The sequence below is a fragment of the Euphorbia lathyris genome, chromosome 7 (assembly GCF_963576675.1).
Source record: "Euphorbia lathyris chromosome 7, ddEupLath1.1, whole genome shotgun sequence".
Classification (NCBI taxonomy): Eukaryota; Viridiplantae; Streptophyta; class Magnoliopsida; order Malpighiales; family Euphorbiaceae; genus Euphorbia; species Euphorbia lathyris.
In genome coordinates, this window is record NC_088916.1 from 21,665,941 (window position 1) to 21,684,268 (window position 18,328).

The 18,328-nt window shown below is 30.8% G+C and overlaps 1 pseudogene; it reads right to left on the bottom strand.

Moving 5' to 3' along the window:
* Positions 1–2,412: 2,412 nt before the first annotated feature.
* On the bottom strand, positions 2,413–5,578 carry LOC136236036 (flavonoid-6-hydroxylase-like; annotated as a pseudogene).
* Positions 5,579–18,328: the final 12,750 nt, after the last annotated feature.

Genomic DNA, 18,328 nt, shown 5'->3' on the forward strand with positions numbered 1-18,328 from the left:
GTCTTCTCATGGACCACCACGTCAGTAATCTCTTATATTGCGTAAAGCCTAAAAACGTTTGATAATTATTAAAAATTTGGGAGAATCTTAAAAAATGCTTTGGGCAAGGTGATTCTTTAAAAATTTCAGAGTTGCAAGAAGAACTTTAGGCTTTCACTCAAGGAACTTTGTCTGTTACAGATTATATACAAAACAAATGTCGTTTTGGGAAGAATTGCTAAATTATAGACCTCTTAATCTTTGTATTTATGAGCCATTGTGAAAATGTGCTAAGCTGTTGAAAAAGCTAAACAATATCAAGAACAAGACTACGTTATTAGATTTCTTAAAGGTTTAGGTTCTGAATTTGCTCATGCTAAATCCCAAATTTTAAGGATGAAACTTATGTCTTACCATGTAGGTCATTTTTATGTTTCTAAGCTCAATTTATTAAATGATTTTCATGTAGCTGTATCTAGTAAGAATAATGCTAGTGATGAATGTCTTTTTCCATTAGCAAAGATGAAAAGAACTCATTTTCCTGTAAGTGAATCATTTTCTCATTCCATTTTTTATTTAGTATGTTTAACATTTTTCCAGCTCGTTTTGATTTAGTATTACTATTAGCCACTTTCTTTTACTTTTTAGTCACTTTTGATTACATTAAATTACTTTGAATCACTTTTTCCATTTATAGTCATGTTTAGTCACTTTCAAATCAAGTGAAAGTGTGTAGTTCATGCCTAAAATGCATTTAAACACATGTTTACTGAATTCTTATTTATGAAACATTCTATTATTATTTTTTCTCTTGAATATCTTTTGTAGGTGTTGTTCATGATATTTTGGTGGTTGGTATTTATGAAAAGTTGAAAGTTATAAAAAACTTTTTTACACATTTTTTAATGTTTATTTATCGTTTCAATCATTTTGATATGAGTTTAAGTTGATTTCTTCAAATGTAACTCAATTTTATGCCTTTTTTTAGAAGAATTTTATGCCCTTTTAGTTGTTTTTATTTGTAAAATTGGTTTAAAATTTTGTGGTTTTGGACTGCCACTTTTTTTTTTATAAACATATTAAATTTTTTAAAACATATTTTAAATATTTATTTATGTTTCCAATGAGTTTGATAATATTTTTAGTGGATTTCATTCAAATGCAATCAATTTCTTTAATTTTTAATGGATTTCAAAACATGTGAATTTATGTAAAATTGCGACGTCACCTCTTTAAAATATATTAGACATTATTATTTTTTGTTTTATTAATTGTTTCAATACCTTGAAAATGTAATAGCCAATTTCATTTGATTTTTCATCTATTCTTAATGGATTTTTGAAATACTGAAATTCAATGAAAGTGGATGAAATTAATGTTTTTAGCTATTTTAATTTATTTTCTTGTTGATGTTACCTTGTTATTAATTATCTAAAATAGTTTTACATGGGTTTTACATAATTTTTATTTCTTTTTAAGATGAAATTTGTTGGAATAAAGAGTTTTTTTTTGTTATTAATTGGATTTTTTTTCATGTACTTTTTTTGTTGATCGATTTTAATACTATGTTTGATTGTTTCTAAAGAAGTTTTTGGATATACAGTTCCTTGTAATAAGAATTTTAATGATGTTGTAATTGATAAATTCATTTTTCTAAGTGGAAGTAAATTGATCCTAGCCCTCTCCATCATTCCTGAAGCTAAATACTTGCCATTTTTGTTGACATTGGAATGGTAGGATGTGGCGTGGTTCTTTGTAATAGTTTGGTCCAAGTTTTTGATAACTTCTCTAATTTACTTCCAGATCTTCATGAAGTTGAATCGCGGAGGCTCTTTGTGTCGATTGAGACTCTCTATTGGGTGAAAGATCAAAACTCAGGTAATGTTTTACTTGAATCAGATTCTGAGCTAGTGGTTAATGCTTTGAATCACAAGCCTAACCTTCATTCTGAGTTTGGAAGCATTATATTCATAGTTCTCACACCTTTTTTTTAATGTATATTAACCTTTCTTTTGTTCAATGTCAAGCAAATCGGGTTTCTTATAACATTGATAAAGCAACCCAATCCAATTACATGATAGTCCCTCTTATTGACTTAAGACCCCTACTTTTGTTGCTTGAAGATGTAACTCTCTCTTGATTTTCGTAAAATTATCTTTCTTCAAAAGCAACGTGTTCCATTACAAAATAAAAAGTACTCAAACGAACATTGTATCCAATCTTGCAATGTATTGGGCAATAAACATATTACATGCCCATAAACAATGCTTAAAAGTTCTGTAAATCTGTTCAATAGAAGCGACTACAATATTGAAATCAACAATTCCCACCAATAATGATATATCAAATACTTATACATACATATATAATTCAACTAAAGAGTTGAGTTGGCCATCTCTTTACCTTATTAAGTTGAAATATTAATATGCCAGTTTATCGATAGAGATGAGAGTGCACACGTGAGTTGACAACAAGTTGAAGAGGTGTAGCTCTAAGATTAGTTAATCCAATACTTTCAGTCATATCAATTGCTTTACCAGTCGGAATTGAGAAATCAAAAGCATGTAGTAAAGAAGCAAGTATTAGATGTAAAACTTGCATAGCAAAAGATACACCGGGTCACATCCTTCTTCCACTGCCAAAAGGTATAAGCTCAAAATATTGTCCCCTAATATCATAATCTTTTTGAGTGTTAAGGAATCTTTCAGGCTTAAACTTGTAAGGGTTTGTCCAAACTCGTGGATCGTGATGAATCTTCCAAAGATTTAGAAAAAGCATTGTGCCTTTTGGAATATGGTAATCAGCTACTCTGCAATCCTCTAGTGATTCATGTGCGACAGAAAGTGGTGCAGCTGGGTATAAACGCAACGTTTCCTTGATGATGGCTTGAAGGTAGACTAAGTTACATACATCAAATTCATCCACTTGTCTTTCCTTGCCAACATGGATGTCTAACTCATCTTGGACTTTCTTTATAACATTAGAGTTGTTGACTAATAGAGACAGAGCCCATGTTAAAATGACTGTTGTTGTGTCCGAAGTTGCTAGAATTAGAGCCCATAATGCACAAAAAAAAGTGAGAGTTCTATTATAACGATGCAATGAAATTATTTAAATAAGAGGAAAAAGTATAGAAATGAGTAAAACATCAAGTCATCTTTCATATTTGTGGATTTTTTTTTGTTGAATAAAAAACCATTTGTTTATACTATTAGCAAACAAATAGTGCTATATTTTAGTAATGTGAATTGAGTTTGATGACGGTCCATATTGACTTCTTAATTTAATAATTTAATGTGGCATATGAAATTATTAAATTTTATTGTGTGTCATGTTGAATTGTTAATTACATCATATTAATACTTTATTGGTTGGCACGTATAACATGACACATCAATAAAATTTAATAATTTCACATGTCATATTAAATCAAGAAGTTAATATGGAACGTCATCAAACTTAACTGTGTAGTCATACTTTAAAAAAAACTATGTAGTTGTACTTTTCAAAAAAAATAAAAATTATGTAATTGTAATATTTTGTTACGTAAATAAAAAAATATCGCATACCCTTATTTGTAAACTTTAAACCACAACATCTATTTGCAAATTGGACAAACCTCAGATATTTTTTTTTTGTACTTTTCCCTTAATTTAATACATTCTCTTATTTTCTACCAAAAAAAAAAAATACATTCTCTTATTACTCTTTTAGCATTTTAAACAACAACTCATGGTAAATTTATTAAATACTACATATCAATAACAATTAAGATTGAGCTAATATGTGACGACTCGTTTAACCCATAATCACATGTTATTACGGTTGACTCATTTATGAGTTGTATCATAAAAAGGGTCAAACCATCTAACTCATATAATAAACGGGTTTATTCACAATTTAGTCGGATTAACGCTTTAACTCATTTAATAATTTGTGAAAAGAAGAAAAACGGATAAAAACATGGAAAACGAAAAAAAGGAAAAGCGGTAAAGGCTGAAAAATGGAAAAACATAAAGAAATAAAAAAATAAAAAAACCGTAAAAAGTAGAAAAACATAGAAAATATAATAATAAGAAAAAACGTGAAAAATAATAAAAAAACAACGCAAAAACACAAAAACTGAGAAAAATATTGTGAAAAAAGGAAAAAATTTATAAAATTCAGCGATTTCAATTGTCAGTTTTCATTGATTTTTACAAGAAAACATTTTGAAGTTTTCGTATCCTCTTTGCTGATGCTATTTGATTTGAGTTTTACAAGATAAAGTTTTGCTGATACTGCCACATATTATATATGACTTTGTTTATAAATTATACTGTGAAAGCGAAGCTAACATGGCACACATGTGATTAATTCAATGTTTATGTTTTGCTATAATTTTATATTAATGGAGCCGCCCACAAATCTATATATAATAATATTAGTGGACCATTAAGAATATAAAAATAATTAATGTTTCTACCTTTGAAAGTTATTGATTCTTAATTTTTATTTTTCTTATTTTTTAATTAAATTTAGTAAATTAGATTAAATGAGTCCATCTTTTTATTTTCACTATGGATGACTATACAGCACCAAGAGGGCGGGATGCATTCCTCATTCCATCCTAATACTTTCAAAAAATCTCTTAAAAGAGATTAGGAGATTCTTTTACTTCTAAATCCGTCCCACACCAATCATCCAAAAAAGTTTATTCTAATAATATGTTCGAAAAATTATTATATTATTGGATTAATATTTTCAGTGAGATTTATTTTAGTAGTATTTAAATTATATTTAAGAATTAATATTTTTTTCATGAATCTTTTAGGAGTTTTTCAGAAATGAGGTGAGAATTCCTATAGTTTTGAGATAGTAAGCTTGACTTCACTCGGTGATTTTCTGACCTGTTCATTTGAAACTCCATGGTTTTTGAAGAATCCATGTCGTATTGTCACCTTTAATTTATTAAAAGACAAGGAAAAGATGGATAACTACCAGGCATGTAGCTTTATTGATGGTTTCAGAATCTCGATCCAGAGTTTTGTTGACATCATCAGCATCAGCATCAAGAACATCAAACATCACATCCATGAAATCCATAGTTTTCCCTTTATTAACACCAGAAGCTCTTTTCTCTTTATGTTCCTTAATCCACTCAATCATCACAACATCAACTTCTTCCGACGTCTTCTTCATTTTCTTCTCATATCCACCGATATCCAACCACCGCAAAAACGGCAGTCCATCGCCCTGACAAATAAAAAAAATCCCTCAATGCTTCTTTCCATCCCTCATCTTTCCCATATCCACCAGATTTCCCCACAATTATTCTAGATATCACATTCAATGTTACATCCCCGAACCATCTCTTCATCTCCACCGATTTATTCACTTCCCCCAATTTATACAGCTCTTGTAAAGCTGTTCGGACCTCCGATTCCCTGACATTTTTGAACGTCTCAAGGCGGTGGTTCGAGAGTAGCTCAACTGTAGTAAGTTTCCGGATTTGGCGCCAGTAGTTTCCGTAAGGGCTGAAGCCTAACATGATGGATCGGTCATATGCTAAAAGGTCCATTGCGAGAGTGTTGGGGCGGTTTGCGAAGGCTTTATCGTGTGTGGTTTAGTTGAATATCTAATTGTAATTTAGAATATGATTTAGTTGTAATTTTTATATCTAATTGTCATATTCATGTAAAAAGTCTTAAAAATTATTTATTGACAACGGTTTGTATAAAAAACCGACTCTAATAGTCTTCGGAGTCGGTTTTAAAAAAATACATTGCTAGTAGTATTATCATTCGGGTGGGTTTTGTAGCATAACCGACCCTATTGGTTTATGTTTGGCAACAAATTTTTTTAAACCGACTCTAATGACCTCTACTTAAAAATTAGGAGTCATGTTTCAAAAAAAATCGTTGTTAATATTATCATTGGGGTCAATTTTGATTGAGAAATTGACCCTAGCATCGATATTTTTTATAAAACTGATCCTAATATTTTTTTTAAAATATGGGTATGATCTAACTTGTTCCCTCATTTCTAACTTATTCAATCGACTCTTCCTCTTCTCTCTCTTTCATGTTCATCTCTTTGCTCTCTCAAATTAAAACCCTAGCCCTTCTCTCTTCCATGGATGCCTTCTCGCATCCGTATTTTTTCTGTTTTTATAATGAGAATCAGGGCCGGCTCTAAGGGAAGGCTGCCTAGACGGCCGCCAAGGGCCTCCGATTTACGGAGGGGCCTTCGATCGAAATTTTTTTTAAATTTGATAATTATTAAAAAAATTATGGTTAAAAGGTATATAGATTTAAATATATAACAAAAGATATAGGTAGGCTAAATGGTAAAGACATAGTGGAGACCTTTACAATGGTGAGGGTTTGATTTTCTGGAATAGCATTTTTTTATTCACATTTTCTCTTATTTTTTCTTCCTTTCTTGGACAACACAAATGTATGAATTATTATTTTGTTATTGTAGTTATTATGAAATCCACTTATAAATTGTAATTTAGGGCAAAATGTTATTTAGACTCTGATTTATTTAAAATTTTAATATTTGGCCACTAATTTATTATTTGATCATATTTAGACCATAAACTATTTAAATTGATAAAATTTCACTCAATTTTGTCAATTCCTTGGATCAACATTGGTTCATTTTTTCTCTTATTTTTTTCCTTTGACAACATATGTACTGATTTTTTCTGAACTTTTTTTCCATATTTGGAAACAATGTATAACATATTATTTTGTTATTGTAGTGATTTTTAAATTTTTTATTTTTTTTAATTACAAGACGAAATGCACTTATAAATTACAATTTGTAATTTGGTATAAAATGTTATTTAGACTCTGATTTATTTAAAATTTTAATAGTTGGCCACTAATTTATCATTTGATCACATTTGGACCATATACTATTCAAATTGATGAGATTCTACTTAATTTTGATGATGTCTTGATAAAATTGTTTCCTTATGATATGTGGTGATATTTTGACATATGGGCTTGACATGTCATACCTTTTAAAGTTGATTTACCCAAATAATTAATGAGATTAAAACAAGAAAACAAATCTCTAAACTTAAATTTATCAAGTCTAGTTATCAAAATATCATCATATGTCAATAATTCTATCAAGTTTCCATCCAAATTGGATTGAAATTTCACCAATTGGGATAGTTCAGTGGCCAGATGATAAAATTTTGGATAGATCAAGCGCCAAATGACAAGATTCCTTGGATCAATCGATGTCCAAATAGTGATTTAAGCCTCTAATTCATAATAAATATGCGACTCAACCAATTTTTAATCTCGAAGATAAATTCTTCTCTTTCTTTCAATAGAATCTTGCGATTAGGTTCGAGTTCAGCCGTCCCAGATTAATTTCCAGAAATTAATACTTTGTCGTCTGCTTGCTTCTCGCATGACTGGTGAGAAGAAACTTGATTTTAAATATATAAAAATAAACTCGATTTTACATGTACGAAAGCAAGAAGAATAATAATTTCTTAGCTTTATGTTATTATTATATGACTTGAATTGTAGTTAATAATTTATTGATTTTACTATTTAATATTTATTATTTCTAAAATAGTATTAGATATAAATATGAAAAAAATGCACAATACGTCTAGGGCCTCCAAAATACTGGAGACGGCCCTGATGAGAACCATTAGCAGGACCATCTTAAACTTTTTGGGACCCTATGCTAAATTTGTATCAAACCCTTAATATTTAATAGAATTTTGTATGAAGAAAATATAAAAAGAAAATTTGGGACCCTGTGCTAATTTTTTTTATCAAACCCTTAATATTTAGTAAAATTTTGTATTAGGAAAATTTAAAAAGAAATGAATGAATGGTAAGGTTGTTAATTTTTAATAGTTGAATATCTAAATCACATATACATCCAACAGAGTGAAATAATATAAATAGATTTGATTATATTATATTATTTTTTTTTTAATTTAAGCTAATATCTATATTTGAGTAACCACGTCTTAAATTTTGGGGTCCTTATAATTTTGAGGCCCTGTGTGTTAGTGTTAGGGCTCCTTGCACACCCTCATCTACCCCCATGGGTATAAGGAAATGTATGGTTCACATATATGAGTAATTGAAAAGGCCTTAATATATTATTTGTCCCCTAAATTTATCCAAAAAGTTTGATTGGTAATCTGAATTTTCAAAGTGTTTTGATAGACAATCCAATTTGCGTGAAATGTTCATTTTACCTCTTGAACTTGTGAAAAATGTAATTTATTGATCACTCGGTTGCAAAAAAAAAAAGTTAAATACGGAAGATGTATTGCACGCGTCTTAAAAAAGTAAAACGACCAAGATAAGGGTATGCGGTTCTAATATTAAAGAAGAAAATCTTTATAGCTGAGTAAGTAATAACTTCCATTTTAATCTATTTCCGAATTATATAACAATTTGTATAAAATGCATGGAATACATATTTCGTATTTAACTTACTTTTTGCAACCGATGGATCAATTGATTATATTTTACGCAAGTTGAGGGAGCTGATTGAATATTTTATGCAAGTTGATAAAGTTATCGAAACACTTTGAAAGTTTAAGAGGTCAATCAAGTTTTTTTGGATAAGTACGAGGCAAATGATGTATTAAGCCAATTGAAAAGCTAGCCGTGAAAGCTGAGTTATACTACCTCTTGTAGATTAAAATTGTGATGTGTATTTGCTGCTATGAGTGTCTATACACATCTGGAAATTGTGATGCCTGGATTGGAAAGGCATAGGGCAAATGTGGGTGGGGACACCTTCATTCATTTTGTAGGTAGGGCTAGGGGTGGCTTCGGCCGGTTAGGGCCTCCAACCAAAAATGGTTTTTTTAACTTTTTTTTTATATATATAAAATTCATAATTAAATTTAATTATAATACAATGTTTTTTGAGATTTTAATTATTGAAGGTTATTATATTATGTTTGAATTTAATAGTAATCATATATTAAAAAAAAACAAGAATACATTGCACTAAATGAAATTGAAAATCGACAATAATAATATAAATTATCTCTTTTTTATTAGTCATCGTCTTTTAAAACAATTACAATATTTCATAACTTTTCTCTTTAGAATAATATGGACGCGCTACAAATTTAGCCATATGATTATTGCAGGAAAACAAATTTAGCATATACATACAAAATATATAAAAGTCTAAGATTCGTCAGACGATAGTATTTCAACATCATTAGCGGATGATGAGTTTTTTTCGATAATAAAAAAACATTATTGGGTCATGAAACAAAGACTCATATTTCATTGATGAGACTTGAAATTTGATTGTTTTGTATATAAGAGTTAAATCAATTTTCACTCAGGAACCGTAAGGATAAATTTGTACATAATCTAACAATAATATAACAATTAATTGTTTTGTTCTCTGCAAATTGTCAAAAAATTTAATCTTAAATTGGAGTCAAGAATTAATTATATTTCATATATATGAAATTTCAATTTATAAAAAAAAATGGAGTATAAAAGCTACGCGGCTATTGGACGGGTTTGGCTAGAGTAGCGGCAGAATCTGTTACGTATTCATTGGATCTAGTCTAGTAAGGTACCATTGGCTAATTGCTTTATGGCTCACAAGACGTATAAAACGTATTGTGACCACTTTTTGGGTTGTAATTTCTTCATTTGGGTGATTTGTAGATTTATTTGGACTTCTAATGGTCAAAGCTCATCAAATATGTTGCTTAATTGCACACAATCATCTTCTTGAAAAATATGTTTGTTTGAAATAATTTTTCAATCAATTATAGAATACCTAAAAAGACCATCCCTATGAATTTTAGTCATTCAAGCCGCAATCTCCAAATTATCTGGCATGCACCAATAATAGTTATTATGTAGTTATCTTTGTTGCTTATTTTTTTTTTTATGAAGCACTGACTATTTCTAGGATCGGAGTGGCGGTGTTGGATTCATCGGACATGGGACTCACCAAAAACACGATCAGATTCACACCCAACACGGAAAATCGAGTCTCCTGAGTTTTTTTATGTTTTTTGAATTCCGACACGGTAGGGACATGGTCGGGAGACGGCTGCAGGTGAAAATGGGTAAAAGTTAAAAAAAAAATTAAAAGAGAGGAGTTTAATTACAAAAGTTAGATAAAAATAAATAAATATAAAAACCCAATTTCTCTCTTCTTCATTACATTTTATTTTGTGGAAGTCTTCCTTCCACGTGATTTCTCTTCTCATCATCATGTTGTTCATCTCTGGTTTTCGCTTTTTTTTATGGAAGTTTATTGTGTGGAAGTTGTTTCAGTGTAAGGCTTTGTTCTTTTTAACTGCAAAAAATACTGAACTGAATTCTACTGAAATTGAAATAATAATATAATTTTTTAAAAATAGCAATAATTAAAATAAAAAGCTTATAAAAATAATAATAATTCTAATAATAATAATAATAATAATAATAAATAATTAAAAATTATAATAAGTAATAATAAATTATTGAACTGATTGATACTGAAATTAAGTAACAAAATGCAGAGTCTAAATCTTTTCTGTGTAAGTCATCCATCTAGATTTAGATGAGTTATGAACTTATATTATATAGGTTCATGTTTATGATACAAATTATAGTAGAATATAGTTAATTGTATGTTTTTTTAGGGAAAAATACACCTATTTTCAAACAACACCTTCATTCCGTTAGCAAACACATATCAAATTGATTAACGGTGTTAAAAGTCAAAGAGAAAAGAGTTAATTTGATCCTTATATTTATTTATTTTTATAAATTGACCTTCTTATTATGTAATTAGTACCATGTGATGACAGTCCGATCTATATTGAAAACATTAGACACAGGCCTACGATAATCTGCACAAAATGGCCCTTAATTCAAGAAAATTTAAGTATCAAAATCTGCTATATGCATAATCCCCCAATTTACACTCAAAACAATGCATGAAATATATCATCCCTCAAATTCAATAAAAAAAACTCCCCTTTCTCCCTAGAAAAGGATAAACATTTTACATTATTTATATCTAAATATAAATAAAGGGATAAACATTGTAATTTAGATAACCATTTTACATTATTTATATCTAATTTCTTACACCATCCGATTCATTTTTGCGAAGTATCAACATAAAACAGTCACATAAACAAATAAATATCCCTCTTCAGCTTTTCTAGCAGCTTCTTCTTTTGCTTCTTTTGCCTTGTCGGATGCTATTCCGCCTGTTTCTCTGGCCTTCGTTTTGGCTTCTTCGGCCTTGTGTTTCGCCTCGTCTGCAGTTTCACTGGCTTTTGTGCTGCTGCGTCCTTGACTTCTTTTGCCTTCTGTGTTGCTGCCTCCTTTATTTCTTCTGCCTTTTCTGAAGCATAGATAAAGAAATGTTCCAATTTAAATTTCCTCCAGCGGACCAATCTCCATGACAATATGCTCACACTTATACTCTCTCTTCAGGACCCTGTGATGACAGTCCGATCTCTAGTATAGGTGTCGTTAAATTGAAAATATGGAAATTCAATTGATTTTAGAGACAGAAATTAACAAAGAGGAAAGAGAGAAGCGGGAAAAAAAGAAAAAAAAAAAGAAATGAAAGAGAGGTGAAAGAGATGGTATATTTGATTTTTATTTTTTATTTTGAGTTTTGTTTGTGATAATTAGATAACAAGGGGGCCGATCTATAAAAATAAATAAATATAAGGACCAAATTAACTCTTTTCCTTTTGACTTTTAACGCTGTTAGTCAATTTGATATGTGTTTGCAAACGGAATGAAGTACATGATACCACTTTGCAAACTTTTAAACCACATGGGTGTTGTTCGAAAATAGGGGTAACCACAAGGTTTATTTTTGTACTTTACCTTGTTTTTTATGGTATATAAAAAGAAATGTGATTTATTATGTTTTTTTTATGTTTTCTATATATTTTGATATGAAATATATAATTAATTATATAAAAATTTAACCTATCATGCTGCACTCGTGTTTTATATTTTTTTTTTAAATTCCGTTTGCAGCACCCGCACCCATATTCTTACCTGAGTCGGTGCTTCATAGCTTATTTTTCATTTACCACCAACTGATATTTTCAATTGAAAAAACAGAATATAATGGTGTCCTTATATGTCTTGCATATGATAGAATTTTTCATATTACAAGAGATTTTCATTCATGTGTTTGCACCTCCTAGGTAATTATGTTACGCATAGGAAGAGGATTATTTTTTATTTCTTTCCTGTTTTTATACTATATGTTAGTAACTAAGAGAAACACTCAACCATGGGTAAGTCATAATACATCCTTATTCGAGCAGTTGAACAACTACCGCAAGAGTAAATCTGATTAATATTACGGGTTCGATCAGAAAAAAGGTAGATTGAGGAACAATAAAACTCTAATACATCGAGGAAGAGAATCAAATAGAGCTTACCAGTTCAATATTTTGATTTCAGAAACAGAGGTTTGAATGTAGAAACTTCTATGGAGTTAGCCAATAAGAGGAATGGGAGAGCTTGCATGTAGAAGCATATCAAGCTTATGAGCTCAAAGAAGTTTAATTAACTTTGTAGGTTTTGCATTATATATGAGCTGAAATGTTAGCCAAAGGTTTGAACACGTTAAATTTAAGATAGATTTTTGGTCGTCGCATAACTTGTTTCGTTTGTCGCTTTTTTTTCAGACAACCATGACAATCATATATAACAAGTGTCATATGATGATGAAGTATCTTTTCAATTAAAAATCGCGTTTTTTTGGAGATGACAAACGTGTGTCATCGTAACGTCACATGTGATTTGAAGTTGTTTATACTTAATCTTTCAGAGACAGATTTTAATATAGTGTCACGAAAAACATTCAAACGACGCGAAAATAGATCTGTTATATATATTCTGTTATGTGAATGGGAAAACCACACAGTGATTTTAACTATTGATTATGACTTATTTTTATAAAATGCTTATTTAATGAAATCTGTACTTTTTTTTACTAAAAAAATACTTTATTGGCTGATATCAGCTAAAAGAATAGGGTACAAAAAAGGAGGAGTGCAATGCCACTCCCCACGAACAGACGAAGAACTGACCACTCTATCAAGACTATGAGTTGCACAGTTCCCTGAACGTTTAACTAACGAGATAGACGCGTCGTCTAGCCCATGAATCAAATGAATACAATCACCTATAGTATCAGAAAAATATGAATTGGCCTGAAGGCCGTTATTAATTGCCTGTACTACAACTAAACAGTCCGATCTCAGCTCAACGTTCTTGAGCCCACTCCCTTTTAACCATGATAGAGCCTCCTTAACTGCTATTGCCTCCGCCAACTCAGGTTCGAAGAAACCGTCAAGAGCTCCGTGACAGGCAAAGACACAAGATCCTTGATGATCACGAATAATAAAACCGTAAGAACAGTACCCACTGCCATGAAATATTCCAGCATCAATGTTACATACGAAAGATCCTTCCACCGGTCGAACCCAAGCGATGGCCTGAATATCCTTTTGAGTACCCTCCTTATTGCGCAAAACCATTGCAGCCTGCCATTCCAAACTTTCTACCTCGGCAATTCGAACCAGCTCTTCCGGTGTTGAGCTCAATTTATTCCAAACCCAATTATTCCTGGATTTCCAAATCCACCACACAACAAAGGAGATGCTACATCTAAGTTTCATATCCATAGCAGAAGGTAAATTTACTAACCAGTCAGTGAATATTGAAATCATGCTCATTCTATCATCCCTAAAGAAGTTTGTCCAAACCTTTGATGCATAGGGGCATTGGATGAAAGCATGATTTTCATCCCCAGTCATATTTCCACATCTAGGACAGAGCGGCGATAGGCTACTGTGTCGATCCCTTAGGTTGGTCATTACGGGTAAGCATCCAGGAGTTATCCGCCATAACAGATTTTTGATTTTTGGTGTCGTTTGCCAACTCCATATAGAACGCCATTTCCCACTATCAGATGCCAGATCGGTTGGATTACACTTCATAAGCATTCGGTAGACCGATTTCACAGTGTATTGGCCCGATCGATCAGGGCCCCAAAACTCTCCTAGGAATGGAAAGGATCAGCTTTTGATCTCTTTGGTTGAATAACACGCCTATCAGCTGTCGATTCCATTGACCTGTAACCTGCAAAAGATCAGATACATAACCAGTTGGCATATTATCATTAGGTGGACTAGTAATTTGCGGGTTGAGAGTATCCGCTAGCCACGCTTCTCCTCAAATTCTCGTTGCTGATCCATTACCAATCTTCTTATGCATTCCTTTTGCAATCAGTAATGAAATCTGTACTTAATTATGGTTTGATTTGATAAAATGATTTTGTAAGCTTATGATTTCATGTTGCCGATTTTGGTAAAATATACATATTAATTGTTTTGGGTATATTATAAATTTACTATTTTGAGTTTTGGGTATTCAACTTTGTGTCTGTGAATAATGACAATATATATTTCTAAAAGTTCATTTATATTCTAGAGTTTAGTTAAAATAAGTAATTGTAAATAAATTAACAAGGAAAACAAAATTGAATTAGATTATTTTGAGTTATTAAATTATGAGTAAATTATAACGATGTAAGTGTAGATAGATAAATATTTTCTTTAAAATTGAATAGAACTACGAGGTTTGATACCCAATTTAAATAAAAATTAAGAAATTACATTTGAGATGTATAGAAAGCTTGATAATGGTTATTATCAAATCCAAACCAAGTAGCTAAAATAAATTAGAAAGATTCATGAAAGTGTTACGATTGTATTACAAAATCAGGTTAGTAAGTATATAAACTCATTATACCAATGAAGTTGGTGATAGAAACAGAGACTTTATATTAAAACACTACAAAAATAATAGGCTTTACCAACACTTTTATAGGAACATTTTGAAAAACTGTCTCATGGGCTTAAATTGGATTTAACTTGTGAAAGCCCATTGAAGTCTGGATCAACCCACTTTAACCCATAGCAAAAAAAAGGGTATTTTACATGAAATTTATATATATAATGATATTTATTATTTAGTCAATATTGATAATTTAATTAATATAATATTAAAAGTATAAGTTTTTATTTGATAAATGTCAAATTTTATAACTGCTTTAGTTGATGAAATTGTAGTGGAAAATTGCCAACTACCCACTTGATATAATTCATAATTTTAAGTGACAAAGTTACAAATAATTTTTACAAATAATTTTTAAAAGTTGAATTTCCATGTAAATTTCCCCCCAAAAAAAGAAAAACACATAGAATTCACTGATTCCATGAAGTTCGCTTTTAACCTAGATCATTTTTTTTCTCGATCCAAATTCTCCTGCTAAACAATTTTTTTTCTCTAGAACTTCTTCCACTCCAATCTCTCTCTCTGTGTTTGGATCTTGAAGATGCAGACCGCTGCTGCCTTCAGTCTCTCTTCATCCCCGCCTTTCCCTCTTCTCAAGCCAAACAGGGTTCTTCTTAACCCTAGATTCGATTTTGTTCACGCCTCTTCCAAATGGCAGGATACCATCGTTTTTCATCGCCTATGGTCATCTCCCTCCCTTTGTAGGCAATGGAATCCTCTGCCTCCTCTCTTTCCTCACAAATCTAACATCATCACCAAGCTTCAGGTTCGTCCTTACTAGATAATTTTCTCTATTCAGTATTATCTTGCCAATACAAGTTATTGTTTAAGTTAATGATTAATTTGAGCACTACAACTATGATATCTTATGTTGTTTGGTTAATGATTATTATGGAGCATATGGATGAATTGTACAATCAACACATGAAGAGAACTGAGATGAATTTTATTGTCTAGTTATAGGATTACACAGATTCCCTTCAAAGGCAACATGTCTGTTGTGGTCGAACCCATAAATCGTAATGGTAAGAGACTTTTTCTGTAGTAATTTGAAATAGCCAAAAGAAGAGTTGGTAGTTCAGGTTGTTTCTTTTACTTAGGTTATATTGGTGAAAGTAGCTTGGTCTTATAATTAGATTTTTGCTATTTGCATTGGTATTAGCTAATATGTAATATTTGCTTTTGACTTTCATAGGAAAAGTCCAAGAGGGGTGCTTATAGTGTATTGGAGAGGCTTTTGGGGGGTGAGTCTTCTAATGCGTTTTATTAAAAGCTCTTCAAATTTGTACTTATGGAAACTTACTTTTTACGTTTCCGTTTGACTGGTTATAATGTTTTTGATTGTACATGTATAATATGGTGGCTGTTGGTTTTATTGTCCTTATTGTTTCATTGTGTTTCAGGGAAGATTGTGCGCGCTCCTTAGTTTTAAGTACTAATGTAGATTTATTTGAATTCTGTACATTATTGGTTCTTTCAAAACGTTTGTAGTGAAGTGTTAAATATTATCAGTTGTTTGTGAGTTCTTGTAGTTCTTGTGCTTGAATTCCTGTGTAAACCCCTTATCAAAGTTCTTGTTCTTGTAGTTCTCCTACCGGTTCATTTGGTCACCGGAAACTATCTCTAGATCTAACTTCTGCAGTGTTGATTTATGGATTCTTCGCAGTGTTTGGTGGTTTCAAACTATGGATTGTTTGGGTTATTTATTCTCTCCTCATGGAACCTAGATCAATGTAAGCCTGAATCTCTATGTAACTTTTCCTTTTTCTCTTTTTCAATTACTGTTTCAATTTGGTTTGTTTTCTTCCCTTTCTAGGGTTCTGTTTTTTCTTCTTCTATTGTAGATCGATTTCCCTACTTAACCTTGACTGATTACTTTTCTTTGGGTTTAAGTTCTAGATTTGAAATTTTCTTTGGGTTTAAGTTCTAGATTTGAAGTGGATTGGTCCAAATTACTATCTTTTGCTTGTAAACTAAATTAAAAACTGTTAAATGTCAGCTATCTTTTAGTTATTCTTATTGCCTAGTAGTATTTTTATTTTTTTTTAATATTTGCAGGTCCAGACAATCAAAGAATGGGAGACAACACATGGAAACTTAATCTGTGAGTTGGAGGTAAGTGAAAAATTCTCTTGTATTTCAACTCAGGACATGGAAACTTAATATGTGAGTTGAAATAAGAAAATAAAATTTGTTTTGCATTTCCAACACTATGCTATCTGTAGTTTGGTATTAAGTCCACTTCAAGAATCCTCATTCAAACTACGCCCCATTAAAATTAATTATAATGTGCATATACACCTTTATTTTGTTTGCAGGTGCATATATACCTTTATTATTATTATTATTATTATTATTTCAACATTATTCAATCAGACAAGTTACCTATATAAAGGGCTTACATTGAGTTATAGTCCAAACATCAAATTGAGGATATCACAGATTCGGGTAAGCTAAGGCCACTTACCAGCATACCAGAGGAGGCAAGTGGATAGTGCGAGGTCAGGAGGATCTACAAAAAAAAAGCTAGTCAAATAGTGCTTTGGATTCTCCTCTTGCAACAAGCAGCAATGCTAGCTCTGAGCTAAGTGTGAATAACTCCCATTTTTTTGATGGGATTGAAAGAGAAGTTAATGACTATATGAGTCAGGTAAGTGAAGTATGAGACCAATAGCCTTCAAAATTCTTCCTACTTTATTATACTATTGTATACTTGGACACCCAATTTGTGACATGTTTATGATCGTTGTTCCTTGTTGGAAGTGATTCTTCGATAGGCAGTTCATTTGAAAGAATATTGGTTCTATTAATATATAACTGGAACCACTCAGCTGCTCCTAATTATTTGATGGGCTATATTCTTTGTGGATCATCTTTTGATTCTGTTGAGGAAAGTGGAACTTTTGTAATGCAAACTGTTTTGAACATCTTAAAGTTTATATGTGACTAACATGCCTTATACCCATTTTGAAGTTATAGTGCATATTATGAATTAATTCATATTCCAAGTTATTCAAATCATATTGAAATGGGTCTGTTTCTTAAACATCATTTTCAAGCTATTAGATTGATTTGTTTATGTAGTACATATTTGCCAAACATTAGAAATTTTCTCATGTTCTAAGAATTGGTTCTATTTAATAACATCTCTCTTATTTTGATTGAGTTTTTAGTAAATTTTCTTCAAAATAGGTTCAATTTCCTTTTATATCTCTTTAAATCAGTTTATTACCTGCACTTTCTTTTGCAGCAAACTTGACACTAAGGATAAAAAGCAAGCCCAATTAAATTGTTTATGGTGACATGGTAAACTTATATATTATAAGCCCAATTTGAAATTTGACTGTCAAACAATTTTTATTTGGTTCAGCCTATCTGACTTGATATATTTGTTGCAGGAGGATGTTAAACTTATATATTTAGTTCAGCCTATTTGGTGTAACTAATAATGGTTGTTATTTTATCTCATAAATGTCTTGATAGAGCCTAAAGATATTGTT